Source organism: Chiloscyllium plagiosum, unplaced genomic scaffold (assembly GCF_037043375.1).
Source record: "Chiloscyllium plagiosum isolate Xiang-an unplaced genomic scaffold, Cpla_swu_hap1 HiC_scaffold_26, whole genome shotgun sequence".
Taxonomy (NCBI): domain Eukaryota; kingdom Metazoa; phylum Chordata; class Chondrichthyes; order Orectolobiformes; family Hemiscylliidae; genus Chiloscyllium; species Chiloscyllium plagiosum.
Window position 1 is genome coordinate 15,279,840 of NW_028270164.1, and position 23,862 is coordinate 15,303,701.

Genomic DNA, 23,862 nt, shown 5'->3' on the forward strand with positions numbered 1-23,862 from the left:
AACTTCAGGTGTGTTCACCCCAAAACAGAGTGCAAAGAGAAAGTGCGGGCTGCAGACGCTGAAGATCAGAGAAGACAATGTGGTGCTGGAAAAAGCACAGCAGGTCAGGCAGCATCCGAGGAGCAGGACAATCGGCGTTTCGGGCATAAGCCCTTCATCAGGAATCAAATGATGAAGAGTTATGCCCAAAACATCGATTCTCCTGCTCCTTGATGCTGCCTGACCTGCCGTACTTTTCCAGCACCACACTCTTGACCCCAAAACAGAGTGCACCCATCACTTCCTACAAACCGCAATTTTACATTCCACGTGGTTGAGTTGTCCTGCCATCCTGTAACTTTTCATAAAAAGCTAATCATTAAAATTAGAATAAGTAGAATAACTTCACATTTACTCCACCAATTAACTTCATCCCCTATATCATAGTAAGAATCATTTTAGTTGAGGCTGGAAAAGGTAGAGAGTAAAGAAAAGGGAACCGTCCACCAAACCCCCTCACTCGCCAAACTCTGTGTACTAAGAGTAGATCTCAGTGGAAACAAGACAGCTCTGAAGGAGGACTCTGTTTAAATGATTTTTCAGTAACTTGCTCAGACATACTTTGACACACTTTTGGGGCAAGTGAGATTTAAACATTAGTTTTCTGACCTAGAGTTAGAAACACTACCCCTGAACGACAAGACCCTCAAGACCTACTTTTACGCTGTCTCAAAAAAATCAATTGAACTCAAGCTTCTGAAAACCAGTTTTAACCAGCCATCCTGGTAATGAGCTGGAACTTCTTTCAGAGAGGTTTAAAGGCTGGAATAAAACTTCACTCCTCTGAACTTAGAGCATTTTAAAAAAGATTTATTGCAAAACTAAGGAGAAACTAGACTTCAGATAGAAATTAACTGTTAAAACTCTCCCAGTAACCAGCTCATGCACCGGCTCTCAATCTAGAGAATTTGGAGGGTTTCAATGAAATGAAGTAAATAGCTACTCAGGAAAATTTAGGCTATTGATACCTCCTGAGAAACTGCTCAACTCACCAAACCCCAACAACGCTGTCCCCAGATCCTATACCCCACTAGACCCTGACCCGTCACTTGCATTCCCTCTGGGATCTGACAATCTACTCCCCCCCCCCCCACTCCAAGTCCCTTCTATCATCAAATTTGAAAAATATACCTCTCTCTCAACCCCCCTTCTGTGGGACCCAACAAGTCTTTGTCCAAAATCTGGGTCAAACACCCCTCTCGTACCACTGGATCCCATCTCCCGCCTCCCTCCAGACCTGATACCCTTACCCATTGTCAGACCTAATCAAGTACCCCCGCCCACTTCAGACTCCACCTCCTTTCCCCCTGAATCTGGACCTGAACCAATCCTCTTCCCCCACCAGTCCAGCAGCTCCCTGTACCTCTGCCGAACCTGACAGCCCCCTTTCCCCACTGGGACCCAACACCCTAACCCCACCCTCTGAACTCCCTTGACCTTGATTCCTCCCTTACCCACTTAACTTAGATGAATCACCACAATCACTCCATCACCACCCCTAGCCACCTGAGCAATCTACTGACCTGGCACACTACCTCCTACCCACCTGGCACCCTACCCATCCCAGTATACTGACCTCACACTTACATTTTGACTGCAGCTGTCAAAGTGGCTGTCTGTTAAGGTGGATCTTTAAAGTTCAGATGAGGCAACTGGCTGTTGTAAAAAGGGGTGTGTGTGTGGGGGGGGGGGGGGGGGGGGGGGGAGGGTGTTGTTCGCCTTTCCTCGGACTGTTCTGCACCACAAGGTATGTGTCAGAATGGAAGTACAGCTCTTCATTTCTGAAGGAGGTCTGTCTGACTGGAATCTCTTCTCAGCATTGCAAAGTTGTTTGTTATTAAAGAAAGGAGCACAGGAGCAATCTGCATGAGATTCCCACTCCTCATAACTTGTTTTTATTTCAAAAATATACTTTATTTATAAAACCATCATGTATACATACATGGTCGCAAAAACAGTTTAGTCCGTCACAAAAACAGTTTAGTCCTGTACAATAGCATATTAAGGAACAAACAAACATTGGTGTTTGACTCTAGCTTTCAAACAAACCCAAGGCATTTCTTCCTTGTCCAGGGTTATATTTACATACATTTGAGGCACTGGGAATGTCCAATAGCTGAACAGAGCCCCATTTACCTTCAGCAGGAAGACCTCAGACAGTGGTCTTTCCCCACTGCACCTTGGCGGCAGCTGCCCCAAACGTTAGTGCATCCCTCAGCATGTGGCCCTGGACCTTGGAATGTGCCAGTCTGCAACATTCAGTTGAGATCAACTCTTTGTTCAGGAAAACCAACAAGTTTCAACCAAAGAGCGCCTTTCACTCAGTTAATGGAGTTGATGTTTGTCTCGATGTGTGTCCCGGGGAAGAGACCATAGACCTCAGAAGCCTGCACCACGGGGCTGTTCCCACTGTTCAGAGCATCCCGCCTAATGTTCCAAATGGTTTTGTCCTCCTGAAGCCAGTCTCAGTCATTGGTGTTGCCACTGTCCCTTTATTCAAGCACGATGTCCACTCAGGGTGGTTAGTTTTCACTTTTGATCATCATGGTATGCCACATGTCCACAGATATTTGCAACTACTTGCTTGGTTTGGTTTGTTTCAGCCAAGCATTTGTTATTTAGTGAAGAACTCTGCTCCCACTCCCAAATCTCACTCTAGGAATGCAAATACCGCCCACAGCCTGAAACATTCAACAGGATTCAAAAAACCTGGAAGCAGTGAACTTGAAGACACTGCTCTGTGACTTTCTAAAATGCAGGATGGGGGGAATTTAAGAAGTTCAACAAGTTATTTTTTAATGTAACCCAAACTGTTCAATTTTTAAAGCAAAGAGTTTGAACTGGGTCCCAGAGATGAATACTTTGGACATTTCAGTGAAGTTGCGGTGGTGTTAGGGAGTGTGTGGTGTCAAAGGGAGAAACAGAAGTGACTCCTATATAATATTTCAATCATGCAACAGTCAACCAGTGTTCCTTTGTGATAACCGGGTGATTTTCAAACATTTATGATCCAGTCAATACAAGTAAGGAACATATTTCTATTACCACATCAACACTCCCTCAGTATTTTGTGGTTATATGTCAGATAAAAGTGTTTCCCCATTATTTCTGTATGAATTCCTTTGTGCAGCGGGCTATGTTACGTTACAATTTGTAAATACATATTGCAATTCCATTGTTAATAATTGTTTCAATTGTATGTTCATTAACTCCTGTACATAAACTTAATTTCACAGTTGGGAGTGTCTTATTTTCATAAAAAATCATTAAAGTTTAAAGTTGAGCCATTGTGTTGTCATGATCTCTTAAGTTCAATTATCTCAAGGCTAATATTCCTCAATTTTCACTGAGTTCACTTCACCAATAATGTTTAAAATCTCCATTAACATTAAAAAGCACACATGTTTAAAGTCTGTATAATGCAGTAACAATCATGTTCAAAATTTAAAGATACTGACACTCAGCATGAGCAGAAAGATCTACCAGAAACTACCAGTCTGAGCCAGTAATGATGGTCTACCAGACAGCTATCAGTGACAATAACTTCCAACTACTAGTGGAAACTAGAATGCTAGCAGCATTAACAGCCCCTTGACCTTGGGGAGATCTACCAGTAACTAACCTGGATTTAATCATTTAGCTCTGTGCTCATTTTCTCTCCCTATCCCACAGATCCCTTCACCTGCCTCCAACACTCTCCCTCCACCTGAACCCCTCCACCTGGTCTCTCACCTGCACTTAACCAATCACTGAGGACTGTTGAAGAGACAGGGCCTGCACTGTGTGGATTGCTCCCAGCACAGTTGAAACTTTATTGCTGGAACAGCACAGCAGGTCAGGCAGCATCCAGGGAACAGGAGATTCGACGTTTCGGGCACTGGCCCTTCTTCAGGAATGAGGAATTTCCCTGGATGCTGCCTGACCTGCTGTGCTGTTCCAGCAATAAAGTTTCAACTTTGATCTCCAGCATCTGCAGACCTCACTTTCTCCTTGCTCCCAGCACAGCCAGCCCATTTTCAACTATTCAAACCTCCCTTTGGCACCAGCTCAGCATTCTTTCCTCCTGCGGTTTATGATCAGCATTCCCTTTGACTGCTTCCCTGTTTTCTCTTCCCCTCTCTGGGCACTGTCTCCATCTATTCACATCATTTGTCCTTGGTTCAACATCCTTCCCCCCAACTCTGTCATCAGCATAATTATCACCAATTCTCAGATGCTTTCAGTTCTGATGAAGAATCAAAACTCTGTTAACTCTTTCTCTTTCCACAGCTGCTATCAGACCTGCTGTATTTCTCCAGCATTTTCTGTTTATGTTTATGATGTGGAGGAGCCAGTGTTGGACTGGTGTGGACAAAGTTAAAAATCACACCTTCACAGCTACTGATGAAGGAGCAGCGCTCCGAAAGCTAGTGCTTCCAAATAAACCTATTGGACTATAACCTGGTGTAGTGCAATTTTCAACTTTTTTTTATTTAACCAGTCTCTACTAATCCCAGTAACCGATTATCTACTTCTAGGTATTACCATACACAGCATTGTGAAGGTGCCCTGTCTTTTATTATTTATGCAATTGAAGAAACTACAACATCCAGAGTGAGTTTTTATAGGGAATTAGGACTAGAATCCCTACAGTGTGGAAACAGGCCCTTCATTCCAACAAGTCCATACTGACTCTCCGAAGAATAACCCACCCAGACCCATTCCCCTACCCTATAATTTACCACTGACTAATGCACCTAGCCTACACATCCCTGAACACTATGGCCAATTCACCTGACCTGCACATCTTTTTGGACTGTGGGAGGAAACCAGAGCACCCTGAGGAAACCTGCGCAGACATGGGGAGATTGTGCAAACGCCACACAGACTGGAATGAAACCTGGGTGCCTGGTGCTGTGAGGCAGCAGTGCTAACCACTGAGCCACTGTGCCACCCTGACTCCCTATCAAGAGAAAGCTGTCTCTGCAAAACAATCAACATGTGAAAACTATCGTGTGCTCTCATTGCGTTTTACATGCTTCCTGTCTGTTTATCCAAAGTGATCATTTCCACTGAAGCAACATATAAAATCAAGCAATGTGCATTTGCATAGGACCATTAATATTTTCAATACTGAAACCAATCCAATTGTATTCAAGCCAAATAAATGAAAGATTTGCTTTTATTTGCCTCCTTTCATGAAAACGGTTGGAGTTACCACGTAATAAATATTGAAAACAAACCAAAGGTTATGCAGTGGAAAGGATCACTTCCTTTCTATGCATATTCTTTTTGACATTTCTAGGTCCGTGTAGGGATGGGCTCTCAGGAAACTCCAAGAATAATCTGGACACCTGTACCTCTGTGCATTCGCCAAACTTCAGGTTTGTGAGAGCTGTTAAGTCCTGGGCATCTCCAGGAGCATCACGTCCAATATCTTGTGCACCAGTCGTGCCAGTTCCATTACAGCGTGCCAAACTTATCAATTCAGAAGATGTAGGCTTTGCTGGATCAGCATTTATTGTCCATCCTTGATCGGCCACCTCTAATTATGATTGAGCCGATGGTAGCACGTCCTGTCCCCATTAGTCCAAGAACTCCCCACCTACGTTCGTGACACCACCCACGCCCTCCACCTCCTCCAGGATTTCCGCTTCCCCGGTCCCCAACGCCTCATCTTCACCATGGACATCCAGTCCCTGTACACCTCCATCCCCCATCACGAAGGACTCAAAGCACTCCGCTTCTTCCTTTCCCGCCGTACCACCCAGTACCCTTCCACCGACACCCTCCTTCGACTGACCGAACTGGTCCTCACCCTGAACAACTTTTCTTTCCAATCCTCCCACTTTCTCCAAACAAAAGGAGTAGCCATGGGCACCCGCATGGGCCCCAGCTATGCCTGCCTCTTCGTAGGGTATGTGGAACAATCCATCTTCCGCAACTACACTGGCCCCACCCCCCATCTTTTTCTTCGCTACATTGATGACTGTATCGGCGCTACCTCGTGCTCCCACGAGGAGGTTGAACAGTTCATCCACTACACCAACACCTTCCACCCCGACCTCAAATTCACCTGGACAGTCTCGGACTCCTCCCTCCCCTTCCTAGACCTTTCTGTTTCTATCTCAGGCGACCGAATCAACACGGACATCTACTACAAACCTACCGACTCCCACAGCTACCTGGACTACACCTCCTCCCATCCTGCCCCCTGTAAAAACGCCATCCCATTCTCCCAATTCCTTCGTCTCCGCCGCATCTGCTCCCAGGAGGACCAGTTCAAAATACGTACAACACAGATGGCCTCCTTCTTCAAGGACCGCAATTTCCCCCCCGACGTGGTCGACGGTGCCCTCCACCGCATCTCCTCCACTTCCCGCTCCTCCGCCCTTGAGCCCCGCCCCTCCAACCGCCACCAGGACAGAACCCCACTGGTCCTCACCTACCACCCCACCAATCTCCATGTACAGCGCATCATCCGCCGTCACTTCCGCCACCTCCAAACAGACCCCAGCACCAAGGATATATTTCCCTCCCCTCCCCTATCAGCTTTCCGTAGAGACCACTCCCTCCGCGACTCCCTTGTCAGATCCACACCCCCCACCGACCCAACCACCACTCCCGGCACCTTCCCTTGCAACCGCAGGAGGTGCAACACTTGCGCCCACACCTCCCCCCTCACTTCTCTCCAAGGCCCCAAGGGAAACTTCCATATCCGCCACAGATTCACCTGCACCTCCACCCACATCATCTACTGCATCCGCTGCAGCCGGTGTGGCCTCCTCTATATTGGGGAGACAGGCCGCCTACTTGCGGAGCGATTCAGGGAGCACCTCTGGGCCACCCGGACGAACCAACCCAACCAACCTGTGGCACAGCATTTCAACTCCCCCTCCCACTCCACCGAGGATATGCAGGTCATTGGACTCATCCACCGCCAAACCACAACAACCCGACGGTCGGAGGAGGAGCGTCTTATCTTCCGACTGGGAACCCTCCAACCGCAGGGGATGAACTTGGACTTCACCAGTTTCTTCATCCCCCCTCCCCCCACCTTGTCTCAGCCGGATCCTTCCAGCCCGGCACCGCCTTCCTGACCTGCAGTCTTCTTCTTGACCTCTCCGCCTCCACCCTACTCCGACCTATCACCCTCACCTTGACCTCTTTCCACCTATCACATTTCCAACTCCCCTCCTCCAAGTCCCTCCTCCCTACCTTTTATCTTCTCCTGCTGAACACTCTCTGCTCATTCCTGAAGAAGGGCCTGTGCCCGAAACGTCGAATCTCCTGTTCCCTGGATGCTGCCTGACCTGCTGTGCTGTTCCAGCAATAAAGTTTCAACTTTGATCTCCAGCATCTGCAGACTCACTTTCTCCCCGATGGTAGCGAGATGTCTTCTTGAACCTCTGCAGTCCATTTGGTGTAGTTCATACAATCCATAGAACCCCTACAGTATTGGAGCAGACCATTCGGCCCAACCCTTCAAAGAGCATCCCAACACCCTCCCCCACCTTATCCCCGTAACCCTGCATTTCCCATGGCTCATCCACCTAACTTACACAGCCCTGAACACTATGGGGAATTTAGCACGGCCAATCCACCTAACTGGCATATCTTTGGACTGTGGGAGGAAACCAGAGCATCTGGAGGAAACCCACGCAGACACGGGGAGAATGTGAAAACTCCATACAGACAGTTGCTGGAAGTAGGAATCAAACCCGGGTCTGTAGTGCTGTGAGGCAGCAGTGCTAACCACTGAGGCACAGTTTCGCCCTGAAACCCACAGGATGAACAACAACTGCAACCATCTTCCTTTATGCTAGGTATGACTCACAAAGGAAGATGTTGTGGTCGGTCATTTGTGTCAAACATCTGGCAATGGGCAACAAATGCTGGCCTTGCCTGTGATACTCACATCCACGTATGAATAATAAAAAATATACAGTTTATATTGTAGTAACTTTCCCCAGAGACTCATGGTTAAGGAAAGTTGCTGAATAGATATTTAAAATGCATGACTAAGAGACAGCAATATGGTCTCAGAATGGCCATAACGTTTGATGTGACTCATGTTCATGGCCGATCCCTACCAATGAAAGAGAGCTGAATAAAAACTGGGTCTGGATTGATGTTGTGGCTATAGCATGATCTTATGTAATGAGGGTATGACTGGGTTTGTTTCTTTACTTACATTTGATTGTATGATCCTTTTTCAACCTACTCAGGCTTGTAAAGACTTATTTTCCAAAATTAGAAGCCAAACATAATTTAAATGTTCAGAGAACTCTGCATTGGTGTAAATTGTGCTGTCAGAACAGAACAAATCCACATGAATATAACTAAGTTGTCCTTCCAGTAGCTAATTTCAGCATGTAAAAGACCTGTGAGTATTGTTGTGGGATAGCAAAACTGAGCAGTAATGGATACACTGTCTGCGAGTTTTGAGAAGATTTGTAACTCAGGTTGAGATTCTAGATGTAGGTTTGCTCGCTGAGCTGGAAGGTTAGTTTTCAGACGTTTCTTCACTATACTAGGTAACGTCTTCAGTGAGTCTCTGAATGAAGCACTGGTGGTGTAGCCTGCTTTCTATTTATATGTTTGAGGTTCCTCGGGTTGGTGATGTCATTTTCTGTGGTGACATCATTTCCTGTTCTTTTTCTCAGGGGGTGGTAAATGGGATCCAAGTCAATGTGTTTGTTGATAGATTTCCGGTTAGAATGTCATGCTTCTAGGAATTCTCATGCATGTTTCTGTTTGGCTTGTCACAGGACAGATGTGTTGTCCCCGTCGAAGTGGTGTCCTTCCTCATCCATATGTAAGGATACTAGTGAGAATGGTTCATGTCGTTTTGTGGCTAGTTGATGTTCATGTAGACTGACATACAGCCCTGCCCAAAAAAAACTAAAATCTGCATGCCCACATACATACACAAATGTATATATAAGTCACACATGCACGTGCAAACACACACATGCATAGATATATACGCATGCATAGATACATATGCATGCATCCCAAACCACTTCCTAACCAATGAAGTACTTTTCAAATACAGTCACTGTTCTAACTTGGAAAACATGGCAATTAATTCCCATACAGCGAGATCCAACAATGAGACTGTGATGGGGTTGTCTGTTTTGATTACCTTGATTGAGGAACAAGTATTGGGCAGGGAGATTTGCTCAGTTTTTTTATATAACAATGGCATAAGGTCATTTGCATCCACTGTAGGGGGAATTGGTATCTTAGTTTAATGACAGCAGCCATTCCCTCAGATCTGCCTACTCAAGGAGATTTGAGCTAACAAATTTGTGATTTTGAGATAGGACATAGAATATTGTACACTCCAGCACAGGAACAGGCCCTTCGGCCCACCAGGTCAATGCTAACCTTGGCAAGGTGGCTCAGTGGTTAGCACTGCTGCCTCACAGCGCCAGGGACCCCAGTTCGAATCTAGCCTCGGGCAACTGTCTTTGTGGAGTTTGCACATTCCCCTGGGGTCTGCGTGGGTTTCCTCCCACAATCCAAAGATATGCAGGTTAGATGAATTGTCTTGCTAAGTTGCCCATAGTGTTCAGGGATGTGTAGGTTAGGTGCATTAGTCAGGGGAAATGGGTTCCTCTTCGGAGGTCAGCTTGAGCTGAAGGGCCTGTTCCCATGCTGTAGGGATTCTATAATTCTACCATTCTAAGCTAATCCCATCTGCCTTTACACAGTTCATATTCCTCTATTCCCTGTCTGTTTATGTGTCTGTCTAAATCCCTCTTAAACCCGGGTAATGTATGTGCTTTTACCACCTCCCCGGCAGTGCTTTCCAGGCACCCATCACCCTCTGTGTAAAAAACTTTCCTCACACATCTCCCTTAAACTTCCCCCCTCTCACCTGAAACCTATGGCCACCATTAGTATTTCACATTTCCATCCTAGGGAAGGATAGGATGCTTAGTAAAGGATGTACTGACAAAATTGAATTATGATTCTTGATGGGGAAGGATTTCTGTGCAGCACAAACACTGGCAGGGATCCATTAAATGGGCAGAATGGCCTGTTTCTGTGACATAGATAATCCTTTGAAATGGAAACTGTTGGAAATGGGCAGGAGATCAAATCAGCACCTGAGAGACGACTCCAGATTAGATTTAAATGATGAGATCCCACACAGCTTCCTTTGTAAAATCATTCAGTACTCTCTTCCTGCTCACCTTGATATCTAATGAAAATCGTTACTTATTTGCAGAGCCCTTGTTTCATCCATACTGTTCACAGATTCCACCATGATGTACCACTGGGTTATAAACAAAACAGGAAACATGATCAATGCTTTCGGTTCCCTAAATTTTGTGACTCAGGCCAATGGACCTTCACACTCTCTTCATTAATATTCGATCGAGCTCCATCTGGATAGGAAGTAAACTTGGAGAATTCCTGTTCCACGTGGTTAGCCCATGATAGAGTTTTCCTTCAGTGCATTCAGTGTATAAACGTGTGACAGCCAGGAATCAAACCTGGGTCAACTGCTTGGAAGGCAGCTATGCTCACCACTATACCACCATCACAATGTTTGATATACTATAATATATTCACTGAGCCAAAACTAATGCCATCCAGTCTGTTCCCTTATAGTACACAAAACTCATCCTTTCAAACAAGCATGTATTTTCTGTGTATGATTGTCCACTATTTCTAATCCTAATATTTAATCTCCATAGTTGCAAATAAATCACAAACTGAACCAACTGTTGCTCAACAGCGCCACTCTGTGGTATTAATCTGTAGCATAGGCTTCAAGGACAGGACTGGAGAAACATGCTGATTAGCCAACTATGTTTGAATCAAAATATACAGTTATATTAAACTAAGGAACATTACTGAAAATTGCTGAAAAGAGAGACTTATTTTATTCATTAAAAGGATGTTGGAGTCACTGACTAGGCCAGCATTTACTGCACATCTGGTTTAGGAACTGAAACGCAGAGAATACTGGAGAATCTCAGCAGATCTGGCAGCACTCATGGACAGAGAAACAGAGGTCATGTTTCAAGTATCACCCTTCTTCAAATGATTAAAAATGTTATTTTTGATACTTTTGACAGAAGTGGAAGTCTGTCAGATGCTACCAGACCTGCTGAATTTCTCCAACATTTTCTGTGCTTGTTTCAGATTTTCAGCATGCGCAGTATTTTGCTTTTATGATGCTTTAGGAATTAACTCTACAGTGAACTCCAGCTGATTTGACTGGGTTCAGTCAATGATTTTCCACTATGTACTAAATTTTTGTTTCCACTTTCTCTGGGTCCAACTGATAACGATGTTGTTTTAGAGTCAGAGAGATCCACAGCACAGAAAAAGGCCCTTCAGCCCACCCTGTCTGCGCTGGTCAAAAACAACCACCTGGCTGTTCTAATTACATTTTCCAAAACTTGGCCAATAACCTTGCATGCCTTGGCATCATCAGCACATCTAAACACTTTTTCAATGTTATGAGGATTTCTACTTCTCCCACTGTTAAAGGGTGACTGATTCCTTCCACCCTCTGTATGAAAAATATCTTCCCCATGTCCTCTCAACCTTCTGCCCCTTTCCTTAAAACTCTGCCTCCTAGTCATTGATCCTTTCATCAAGAGCAAAGGTTTCTTCCTGTCTGCCCAATCTATGCCCCTCATCATTTTATACGTCTCAATTATGTCCCCCCTCAGTCTCCTCTGCTCTTAGGTAAACAAGGTAGACAAGCAGGAGGCTGGAAGAACACAGCAAGCCAGGCAGCATCAGGAGGTGGAGAAGTCAACATTTCGAGGGTAACCTTTCTTCAGGACAGGGAGTGGATGGAAGGGGAGCTGGAGATAAATGGGATGGGGATGGGGAAGTGTTTTGGGCAGGGAGAGGGGCGGGGTGGTGAGGTGGGGAATCGGTGAACACAGATAGCGGCTACGGCCTGGTTGGTTGATGGGAGGCATGAATCCAGTTGGTAGCTGAAAGAAAGGGCCGGTACAAGGAATGGAAGGGAGGGGGAGGCGTTGGGAAGGGAGTTGGGTGATGGGAAGGGAGGTTATTTGAAATTGGAGAACTCAATGTTAAGTCCTCCAGGCTGTAGGCTTAAGGAAAACAACACCCATAACTGAAACTCTCCAGCCCAGGCAAGATCCTGGGAAATCTCCTTTGCACCTACTCCTGAGGAATCATATCCCTCCTATAATATGAATTCCAGAATTGCACGGAATACTCAAGCGGTGGCCTAACAAACATGTTATACAGGCCCCTGGTAGGTGGCATGGTGGCTCAGTGGTAGTACTGCTGCCTCACTGTGCCAGAATCCTGGGTACAATTCCAGCCTCAGGCAACTGTCTGTGTGGAGTTTGCATGTTCTCCCCATGTCTGCATGGGATTCCTCACACAATCCAATATGTGCAGGTTAGGGTGAATTGGCTATGCTAAGTTGCCCATAGTGTTCAGGGATGTATAGGGCTGGGGAGTGGGTCTAGGTGTGGGTCGGTTTGGGCCGAATGGCCTGTTTCCACACTGTAGGGATTCTAAACTCTATGCTACTATGACTAATAAAGGCAAGTATTATTGCATAGACCCTCTTAAGCAATTTATCCACCTGCCCTCACACCTTAAGGGACTGATGTCCATGTACACCAAGGTTCCCCCCTGTGCTTCTCAGGGTCCTAACGCTCATCACGTATTCCCTTGCCTTTTTTGTCTGGCCAAGGACATCACCTCATATTTATCTCGATTGAATTCTATTTGCCTCTGATCAGCCCATCTATATCCTCTTGCAGCCTAAAGTTATTCTCATTACTATTTACCACATCGCCAATTTTTGTATTATCTATGAACTTACTGGTTAACCATTCTACATTGAAGTGTAAATCATTTGTACAAACCATAAACAGCAAGGGCCCCAAAACTGACCCCTATGGACACAGACACCCAGCCAGAAAACACCCCTCAACTACCACCCTGTCTTCCTGCCACTCAGCCAATTGTGGATCCAATTTGCCAAATTTCCTTTGAATTTTAAATTTTTGGAATTTTATTAATACTGATTGTCTTACAGCTATACTATCGCTGAAGAAGAATTCCTGAAGAAGGGCTCATGCCCGAAACGTCGATTCTCCTGCTCCTTGGATGCTGCCTGACCTGCTTCGCTTTTCCAGCAACACATTTTCAGCTCTGATCTCCAGCATCTGCAGTCCTCACTTTCTCCTTACATTATACTATGCCTAGCTAACGTAGTACACCCAGGTAAATCTCTTCAGATTATGGTATACTTCCTCAATAATCTACAAGATCATCCCTTTGTCATTTCTTGCAATATGAGAACACAGTGACCAGTTGTCCCAGTATTTTTGTGCTGATTGGAAGATAGCTTTGAGGAGGATGGTACGGTGGCTCAGTGGTTAGCACTGCTGCCTCACATCACCAGGGACCCAGGTTCAATTCCCACCTTGGGTGAATGTCTGTTGGAGTTTGCACATTCTCCCAGTGTCTGCATGGGTTTCCTTCAGAGGGTTGGTGTGAACTTGTTGGGCCAACGGGCCTGTTTTCATACTGTAAGGAATCTAATCTAAACTGTTTATCTCTCTTTCAACCTCATTCTTACTGTCTCTGTCATTCTCCACAAATCTTACCATCTGACCCTCCAATTCCTACTTCGCTCTGTCCAACCAAAGATACTGTTCGACGTGTTTATGTGACATAACTGATCCTTTTTCTTGCAATCAGGAGTATCCATCACTTTACTAACCCTTCTAACTGCCTTGTATGGACACTGAAATTTGTTTTTAGAGGTTCATTTGTAAAAGGAAACTACATCAACACTTCATCTCCAGATCTAAGCATTGTTGCTGTAGAATCTTGTCTGCCCATTCCTTCATTTTATCATGTTAAATGATCTTGTGCCAACTTATATGCTTCTGGGTCTTTCTACAAACATGAACACATAATCTAACATTGAGGACTTGTCTTTTTGTCTTAAGAATGTTTCACTAATCAAATTTAATGGACCTCTAAACTCATGGTCATAATGCAATTCAAATAGACTAACACTGTAGGCTCATTTGGGTAATTTCTAGTAGCAAATAGCAGCAAGTCTAATTTTTTGTTTTAATCCTGTGAGTATTTGTGACAACTTGTCTTAATGATAGTTTTGAGAGCCTAATGGTATGGCCTCCAAAGCTATTTGTGGATGATATGTTGTTGATATCAATTGTTTTATATCCAAACTGCTAAGGAATTCTGAGGAAATTTTAGTTTTGAAATTAGAACCCTGATCAGATTATATCTCACTTGGTAATCCAAACTAATTAAAAACAGAGTGAACTAGCAAGTATGTTAGCAAGTTGACTTCTGCCAAGTCTAGGAGTAAAGCAATTTTTGTCCACATGTAATTTTTTAATCACACTGACTATCACTATTCCAGGCAAGAAGTCACACTCCAATGGACTTTGTACAATGGAGCTGGGATATACTCTTCACTTATTCTATTTATCAATACTTTGGCTTTCCTTGAACTCCCTGGAGGGGAAACTTCTCCGGCAAAAGAGTTTGAGGAGACACTGTATTCCTTAGCATGGTTAAGGGCTTAGCTGCATCATTTGAAGAAAAAGGGGCTATCTTTCCTTTTAACAAAAAATCTTTATATCTCTCATCTACACTATGTACATTTTCTGCACACACAGTAGTGCTTAATTCCTGATTCTTAGTTATAATTAGAGCTCCAATTTAACCCATGGCATTTTTATTTGGAGTTCTTTTTTCCAAGACATAAAAGAACAGAATAGGCCTTTTAGTCCATTGAGGAAACTCCATCATTCAATGAATTCATGGTTGAACTGATAATCCTCAACTCCACTTTCCTGCCTTTCCCCATAACTCTTGATTCCCTTACTGATTAAACATCTATCCATCTCAGCCTTGAATACACTCAATGACCCAGCCTCAACAGCCCTTTGTGGTAAAGATTTTCACAGACTCAATATCTTCTGAGGGAAGAAATTTTTCCTCATCTCTGTCTTAAATATATGACCTTGTATTATTATAGTATGCCCTCTGGTCCTAGACTCTTGCACAAAGGGAAGCAACCTTTTCACATCTACCCTGTCAGGTCCCTAAAGAGCCTTGTGTTTTCATAGTCTTTATATTCTTGGATTCATTCATATGAACTCCAGAAAACTCCAACAGTTTTCCAGCATTCCAAATGGCTGTATCTCACTTCGTAATAATAAAAAACAGCTTTTGATTTTCTCCTCAGTACTTACCTTTCTGATGCGAGAAGATGATCTTGGGATATTCCCAGCTATCAATTCTTTACCCAGGACACTCTCTAACTTTTTCCCTTTTGAATTTATGAAGGGAATAGACAAAAGGTTTTGTTTTCAGCCATTATTGCTGCCTGTCTAGCAATTGTAACCCTTTGGTGCTCAACATGAGTTCGTATTATGGAAGGAAGTGAGCTTTTAGATTCCTCTAAGGACATTATACATGGTTTCAAACAACATGTTTGCATTCACTTGTCAAAATTACTTTACTTAATTCTTTCAAACTCACGTAGCTTTGCCCTGGCTGTTTCCTTAGATTCCAGAACCGTTTCCAATTTGTCTCTGGCATTAACTCATGTGCAGCCAAGATAGCTCTTCTTACAGCATCGTGACCCCCCTAGACATCTGCTTTGACAGTGAAGTGCAAATTTCCTGTATTTTTCTTGCCACCTTACTCTGCATGGGCAATGTCAAGTTGGTCTTTGGCCAATTCACTTGCCTTGTTATTTTTCTCAAATGTCCTAAAGAGTGCCCCCCCCCCCCGACCCCGATACCCTTGCCTCAAGCTGAATTCTGGAGATGAGATGAGAATTGCTGCCCTTGACGTCAAGGCTGCATTTGACTGAATGCGGCATCAAGAGGCCCTATCAAAGTTAGAGCAAATGTGAATCAATGACAACGCTCTTGGAATCATACCTGGCACAAAGGGAAATGGCTGCGGTTGTTGGAGGTCAGTCATCTCAGCTCCAGCACATCTCTGCAGGAGTTCCTCCGGGTTGAGTATCTGTTCTGCAAACTCGAGATTTATCTTTGACTTAAGTAATAAATAATATTGAGCATGAATGTGATTCTTTCGATTTTTTCCAAACACAGAATAGCTAGTCTTGGTATTGTGGCTTCATTTTAACTTTTAAGTCAATAGGCCGTAGGTTTGAGATTGAACCTAGGATTGAATGTTAGACTGACCAGAGGGAGTGCTACACTGTCACTGGTGCCAACCTTTGAACAAGACATCGAACCAAATCTCCATCCGCCCTCCCTTGTATCCTCCTTATTGTTAAAGAATAACCAATATTCCATTCATCTTCACAATTAAAGTTTAATTCACACGGTGATATTAACAAGTGGGTCTTAAAGTTTGCTAACTGCAGCTTAAGGGAGGGTGGGCAGTCCAACTAGTTTGTTATTGTGAAGCAGGCATCATTTATCACATGGGTATTGGTAAAATAATTGTATCTTCAAAAATATTTTAACGAGTAATGGAACATAAGTGACGCTTTACAGAAAAAAAATACATTTTTAAAGAGACAAGGAGCTCCAAGGTGATAGCTTAAACTTTGGGCTATAGTGTGACATTGAATTAATAAAGCACTTTGTACCATGGCTGAGTCTGCTATCCAATAGTGTAAATGGAAAGGGAAAAGGGACACGACTTTAAGACAATAGTTCAACATTGCCCATTTAATGCTAGCAGGCAAAGTTCAAATGTCCTTCACATCCCACCTCCTTGAGTTTAGTGTTTCAATTCAATGAGCATTGAAAACATTGTTGGATTATAAAACTGAAAAAAAAAGTGCAGGAGATCACAGCAGAACAGGAAGCATCCATGGGGAGAAAGCAAGGTAACGTTTCGAGCCTAAATGACTCTTCAACAGAGTTGACACGAAGTGTGGAGGGGACAGCATTAATGCAACACTGAGAAGTGGAGGTGGAGTGCTGGGAGAGAAAGGGATTTGATAGTGCAGCTGGGGCAGAGGCTGCCCATTATCTCACCAAAGCATTTGACTGTGGAGATTAAATTTAGAAAATGAAATTAAGCCAAACTGCTAGATAACAGAATCATTACAGTGCAGGTGGAAGTCATTCAGATTATCCTGTCTGCACCAGCTCCAGCAACAACTTAATTCATTCTCCCCATAACCCCACACATCCTTCCTCTTCCGATAATAGCCCTTCCTTTTCAAGTACTTCAACCATACTTTCACACAGTGCCTTTCAGACTTTAACTACTCGCTGTGTGAAGGACTTTTCCCTCTGTTTACTTTCCCTCACTTCAACAATTACTTTAAGTGACTGAGAATGACAGGGCACAGATCTAATGAGTGGGAACAGGTTTTCTTTCCCTATCTACTCTGACCAGGCCTCTCATGATTTTAAAAACCTCTATTGAATCTCCTCCCTGCCTCCTTTTCCTCCAAGGAAAATAGCCCTAATTTCCCCAATTTATCTTCATAGTTTAAATTTGTCATTCCTGGTACCTGAATCTTTTCTTCAATATGTCTAATTATAATCCATAAGCTGTTTTCCTGTATTCGGTGCTACACTTAGGGTAACTAAATACTGCAATTTAAAATTGTACTTTGAAAGACTAGTTACACCCTCCCACAAAAAAACAGAATTTAATTAGTTGAAACAGGTTGCTATTAACCAGATGTCACTGAATAAATGGTAAGCAGCATTTGATTGAAAGCGCAGGATGCAGGATCTTGTGTTCTTGCTTCAGGTTATTACCATTGTTCTTTCTACAGAGTTCACAATGACCATTAGTACAAGGTTCACAAAGGTTTTGCAGGTAATGAGTACTTTGCAATGTGCTATTGCCACAGTATCACAATGAAGAATATTCTGGAACTCTAGGAATGCATGCAATTCCTAATTTTTCTCAAACCTTTTCATATAAACAGGTTTGCTCATGTTACAGCTTTTAATAAATTGTACACCCCAGTCCAACACTGACATCTCCAAATCATTGAATGAATCATGTCGCATAGCTAGTGCTGCAAATTAAGACTGTCACTGGTATTAGCTACCAGCAAAACATTTTTTTAAATGTTCATGGATGCAAGATCTATTTTAATAATTTCTCAAACTAAACATTTTTCCTAATAAACTAGTTCATCCCCTGTGGCACAGTTCATATATATTGTAGGGTTGAGGTATTTAAAATCTGTGAAAGGTGTGCTGAAATTTTGTTTACAGCCACAGGTTGGACTTCAGTAGTTTCTTTGACTCAGCAAGATGACCAAGGTATTTGACAGAAGTGTTATTGGACACATTCTGAACTAAGTGAGACAAGGGATCTAAAACCTTTGACATAAGCTTTAAACACTTTAAATTAATTAAACAGCAGAGAGGTTCAGGGAGGGAATTCAGAACTTGCGGTCTAGGGGCAGTGGTGATTAAGCCCACTGCTCATATCGAGCTCGAGTTTATTATTGGAAGAAATTTCAGACAGTTGGCAGTAGATTATATAGCTTTGGTTTCAGACTTTGCAGAGACCCAAGTTATCAACATCAGAAAAACATATAGAAAATAGCTTTGGATGCAGTGGGGCGGAGAGGAGGTGGTGTGATGATGGTGAGGTAGAAACCTTTGAGCTGTGCCATCTGAAGTGGACTTGCATAAAGTGTAGCTACACCCTATAGAGTCATATGGCTTGTCAAGGAGTGGGTTAGAGTGGTGCTGGAAAAGCACAGCAGTTCAGGTAGCATCCGAGGAGCAGGAAAATCCCTTCATCAGGAATAGAGGCAGAGTGCCTGCAGGGTGGAAAGATAAATGAGAGGAGGGTGGAGGTGGGGAGAGTGCTTTGGTCTGGTAACAGGTTAGCCCCTAACTCTGGATTCGGTTTGCATTTGAACAATGGTATTAAACTGTGAAACAAGACAAGAAATTAAAAACAGATCCAAGATGCTACCTGACGTTCCCCTCCCCACAATTCCAAAGGAGGAAAAAATATAATCACACTCTATCTGTGTGGGCACATTGCTTTCCCAAGCACTGGGGTCAGTTGAACCATACTGATCTTTATTCCCCACACCAGCCTTTCTTTGCAGTCCAATATCTGTAAAACATAATTGCCTACATCTGCCTTACAATGCCAATTAGAATCACAGGCATCAAACTACTCTGGCAGAGCCAAGCTGGAGGCTTAATTAACCAGAACATTCTTTACTAAATTGTAGCTACAAGGTTTGTTATTTAGTTGGTCCCCTGGATAAACTCACAGGATTATAATGACTTATTATAATGCATTTGAAAGTTGTCATAATTGAAATCAACAATTCCTCTGTTGCTCTAACGATATCTACAGTAATCAATTAATTAAGACAAGTGGAAGAGAATTGCTGGATCATTTAAAAACTGTGGTGATCTATTTTGATTTAATCCCTGCCCTCCCCTTCACTGTTTTGATCACACAGCATTGCCCTTTGATGTGAAGGGCACTGCTTGTCACAGGCCACTCAGGTGTTTCCTTTCCTCCTGGTGGTGGAAACTGAATAAAGATTCGTGCACCTTGTGTCTCTCACTGTGCCTCACACCTGCACACACACAGCATGGGTGCTGGGGGAAAAAAATAAGCACTACCGCAGTTAGGCGGTAGTGTGGGGGGTTTAAATAGAAAAAGAAAGAAAAAAGAAAGAGAAAAAAGTAAAAGTAAAAAAAAAACACAGGAGAACCAGACAACCTGTTCACTCTGAAAAAAAAAAATAAAAACTGTGGCAATGGCAGCATTGAACCAAATTTTATCCCTTCTCCTCCCTCCCTCCCTCTCCATTTTTAAAGGGCAACTTTCTGCAATCCTTCTATAATAGGAATTCACCAGATTGGGGCTGTGCTAGGTTATTCTTTCAACCACGGCGTTGTATCCTGTCTATAAATGTTGAATTTCTTCACACATTAGGCGCACGCAGCAACAGTAATTGTTAGATTAGCCTCATCAAATGCGTTGACAGCAGAAAAATGTCAAAATTTCACACCTATGAGCACAATTGACTACGCCAGTTCAGCTGTCATATCCTTGGTGCAGTTCACCCAAACTAGTCTTCATAATGCCTTGGGCCACTCCTGATGTGAGTTAGTATTATGAAACAAATGTTAATTAAGTCTAATTGCTTAAGATGCAATACTTTTGTACTCAAGGACCCAACAAACATGAATCTGATGAGCAGGAATTGAAATAAAAAGGAAACTGGAGTTTTAACTCAGTGCCAATAGAGGGGAGAAATGATCATCCCCGCTTCTAACTTTATAATCAACCGTCAATTGTAAGGTCAGAAGTGAAGATGTTCAGTGATGATTGCACAATGTTTAGCACTGTTCACAACTCCTAAGGTACTGAATCAGTCTATGCCCAAATGCAGCAAGACCTGGACAATACCTAGGTTTAAGTCGATAAGTAGCAAGCAACGTTCAGACCATACAAGTATAAGGCAATTACCATGTTCAACAAGAGAGAATTTAATCATTACCCCTCAATATTCAATGGCATGAACATCACTAAAACCCCCACTGTTCACATTCTGTGGGTACCATTGACCAGAAACTGAACAGAAATAACTATGAAAATACTGTGGCTGCCAGAGCAGGTCAGCAGGCAGTGAGTAACTCATTTCCTGACTCCCCAAAGCCTGTCCATCATCTACATGGCACAAATCAGGAATGTATTGAAATACTTTCCATTTGCCTGGATGAGTGCAACTCCAACAACATTCAAGAAGTTTGAAACCAACCAGGAGAAAGCAGCCCAGTTGATTGGCACTACATCAGTAATAAAGATTCACTCCCTCCACCACCAATACACACAGTAATGAAAGTGTACAGTATCAACATGATGCTCTGCAGAAATTCACCAAGGCTCCTTAGACAGCACCTTCCAAACTCATGACCATTACCATTTAGAAGTTCAAAGGCAGCAGGTACTTGGGAACACCACCTCCTCCATGTTTCCCACTAAACCACTCACCACCCTGACTTCAAAATATATTGGCATTCCTTCAGTGTTACTGCCTCAAAATCCTAAAAGACCCTTCCTAACAGCCTTGTCGGGGTACGTGGACCAAATGGAGTGCTGTGGTTTGAGGACAATAAATGCTAATATCCACATTCCATGATTAAATGAAAGACAACCTGAACCAGGTGACATGGAAATCATAAATATGGTGGGGAAATTTGAAAGGGTTCAGAAACGATTTACAAGGATGTTGCCAAGGTTGGAGGATTTGAGCTATACAGAGAGGCTGAACAGGCTGGGGCTGTTTTCCCTGGAGCATCAGAGGCTGAGGGGTGACCTTGTAGAGGTTTATAAAATTATGACGGGCATGGATAGGATAAATAGACAAAATCTTTTCCCTGGGGTGGAGGAGTCCAGAACTAGAGCACATAGGGTCATAGAGTCATAGAGATGTACAGCATGGAAACAGACCCTTTGGTCCAACCCGTCCATGCCAACCAGATATCCCAACCCAATCTAGTCCCACCTGCCAGCACCCGGCCCATATCCCTCCAAACCATTTCTATTCATATACCCATCCAAATGCCTTTTAAATGTTCCAATTATACCAGCCTCCACCACTTCCTCTGGCAGTTCAATCCATACATGTACCACCCTCTGCGTGTGCATACAAGACAATTTTCTGATTCAGTATGTACGTGTACCTACTAGAGAAGGTGCAAAACTTAGAACATAGAACATAGAAGAATACAGCACAGTACAGGCACTTCATCCCTCGATATTGCGCCGATCCAAGCCCACCTAACCTACACTAGCCCACTATCCTCCATATGCCTATCCAATGCCCGCTTAAATGCCTATAATGAGGGAGAGTCCACCACTGCTACTGGCAGGGCATTCCATGAACTCACGACTCGCTGAGTAAAGAACCTACCCCTAACATCTGTCCTATACCTACCCCCCCTTAATTTAAAGCTATGCCCCCTTGTAATAGCTGACTCCATACGTGGAAAAAGATTCTCACTGTCGACCCTATCTAAACCCCTAATCATCTTGTACACCTCTATCAAGTCACCCCTAAACCTTCTTTTCTCCAATGAAAACAACCCCAAGTGCCTCAGCCTTTCCTCGTACGATCTTTCTACCATACCAGGTAACATCCTGGCAAACCTCCTCTGCACCTGTTCCAGTGCCTCCACATCCTTCCTATAATATGGCGACCAAAACTGCACACAATACTCCAAAGTCGCACCAGAGTCTTATACAACTGCAACATGACCTCAGTACTCCGGAACTCAATTCCTCTACCAATAAAAGCCAGTACGCCATATGCCTTATTCACCGCACTATTTACCTGAGTGGCAACTTTCAAAGATCTGTGTACATGGACACCAAGATCCCTCTGCTCATCCACACTACCAAGTATCCGACCATTAGCCCAGTACCCCATCTTTTTATTACTCTTACCAAAGTGAATCACCTCACACTTAGCTACATTGAACTCCATTTGCCACCTTTCTGCCCAGTTCTGCAGCTTATCTATATCCCGCTGTAACCTGCCATATCCTTCCTCACTGTCTACAACTCCTCCGACTTTCGTATCATCCGCAAACTTGCTCACCCAACCTTCTAACCCCTCCTCCAGGTCATTTATAAAAATGACAAACAGCAATGGTCCCAAAACAGATCCTTGCGGAACACCGCTAGTAACTGCACTCCAAGATGAACCTTTGCCATCAACTACTACCCTCTGTCTTCTTCCAGCCAGCCAACTCCTAATCCAAACCTCCAACTCACCCTCAATGCCATACCTCCATATTTTTTGCAGTAGTTTACCATGGGGAACCTTATCAAACGCCTTACTAAAATCCATATACACCACATCTACCGCTTTCCCCTCGTCCACCTCCTTAGTCACCTTCTCAAAGAATTCAATAAGGTTTGTGAGGTACGACCTGCCCTTCACAAAACCATGCTGACTATCCTTGATCACATTATTCCTATCCAGATGTTAATAAATCCTAACCCTTACAATTCTCTCTAAAACTTTGCCCACAACAGAAGTGAGACTCACCGGCCTATAGTTACTAGGGTTATCCCTACTCCCCTTCTTGAACAAGGGAACCACATTTGCTAGCCTCCAATCTTCTGGCACTACTCCTGTAGACAACGAGGACATAAAAATCAAGGCCAATGGCTCTGCAATCTCCTCCCTTGCTTCCCAGAGAATCCTAGGATAAATGCCATCAGGCCCAGGGGACTTATCTATTTTCACCCTTTCCAGAATTTCCAACACCTCTTCACTACATACCTCAAAGCCATCCATTCTACTTAATTGTGACTCAGTACTCACATTGACAACAATGTCCTGTTCCTGATTGAATACTGACAAAAAGTATTCATTCAGTGTCTCCCCAATCTCTTCAGCCTCCACACGCAACTTCCCACTACTATCCTTGACTGGACCTATTCCTACCCTAGTCATTCTTTTATTCCTGAACTTGACCTACTCTTGGGAAATAAGGCAGGGCAGGTGACTGAGGTATCAGTGGGGGAGCACTTTGGGGCCAGTGACCATAATTCTATTCGTTTTAAAATAGTCATGGAAAAGGATAGACCAGATCTAAAAGTTGAAGTTCTAAATTGGAGAAAGGCCAATTTTGACAGTATTAGGCAAGAACTTTCGAAAGCTGATTGGAGGCAGATGTTCACAGGTAAAGGGACGGCTGGAAAATGGGAAGCCTTCAGAAATGAGATAACAAGAATCCAGAGAAAGTATATTTCTGTCAGGGTGAAAGGGACGGCTGGTAAGTATAGGGAATGCTGGATGACTAAGGAAATTGAGGGAAA

At 43.6% G+C, this 23,862-nt stretch overlaps 1 non-coding gene across 1 annotated transcript; it reads right to left on the reverse strand.

Moving 5' to 3' along the window:
- Positions 1-10,505: 10,505 nt before the first annotated feature.
- Positions 10,506-10,577, reverse strand: trnag-ucc (transfer RNA glycine (anticodon UCC)). The gene has a single exon. It is a non-coding gene; the product is annotated as a tRNA-Gly (tRNA).
- Between the last annotated feature and the right edge of the window lie 13,285 nt (positions 10,578-23,862).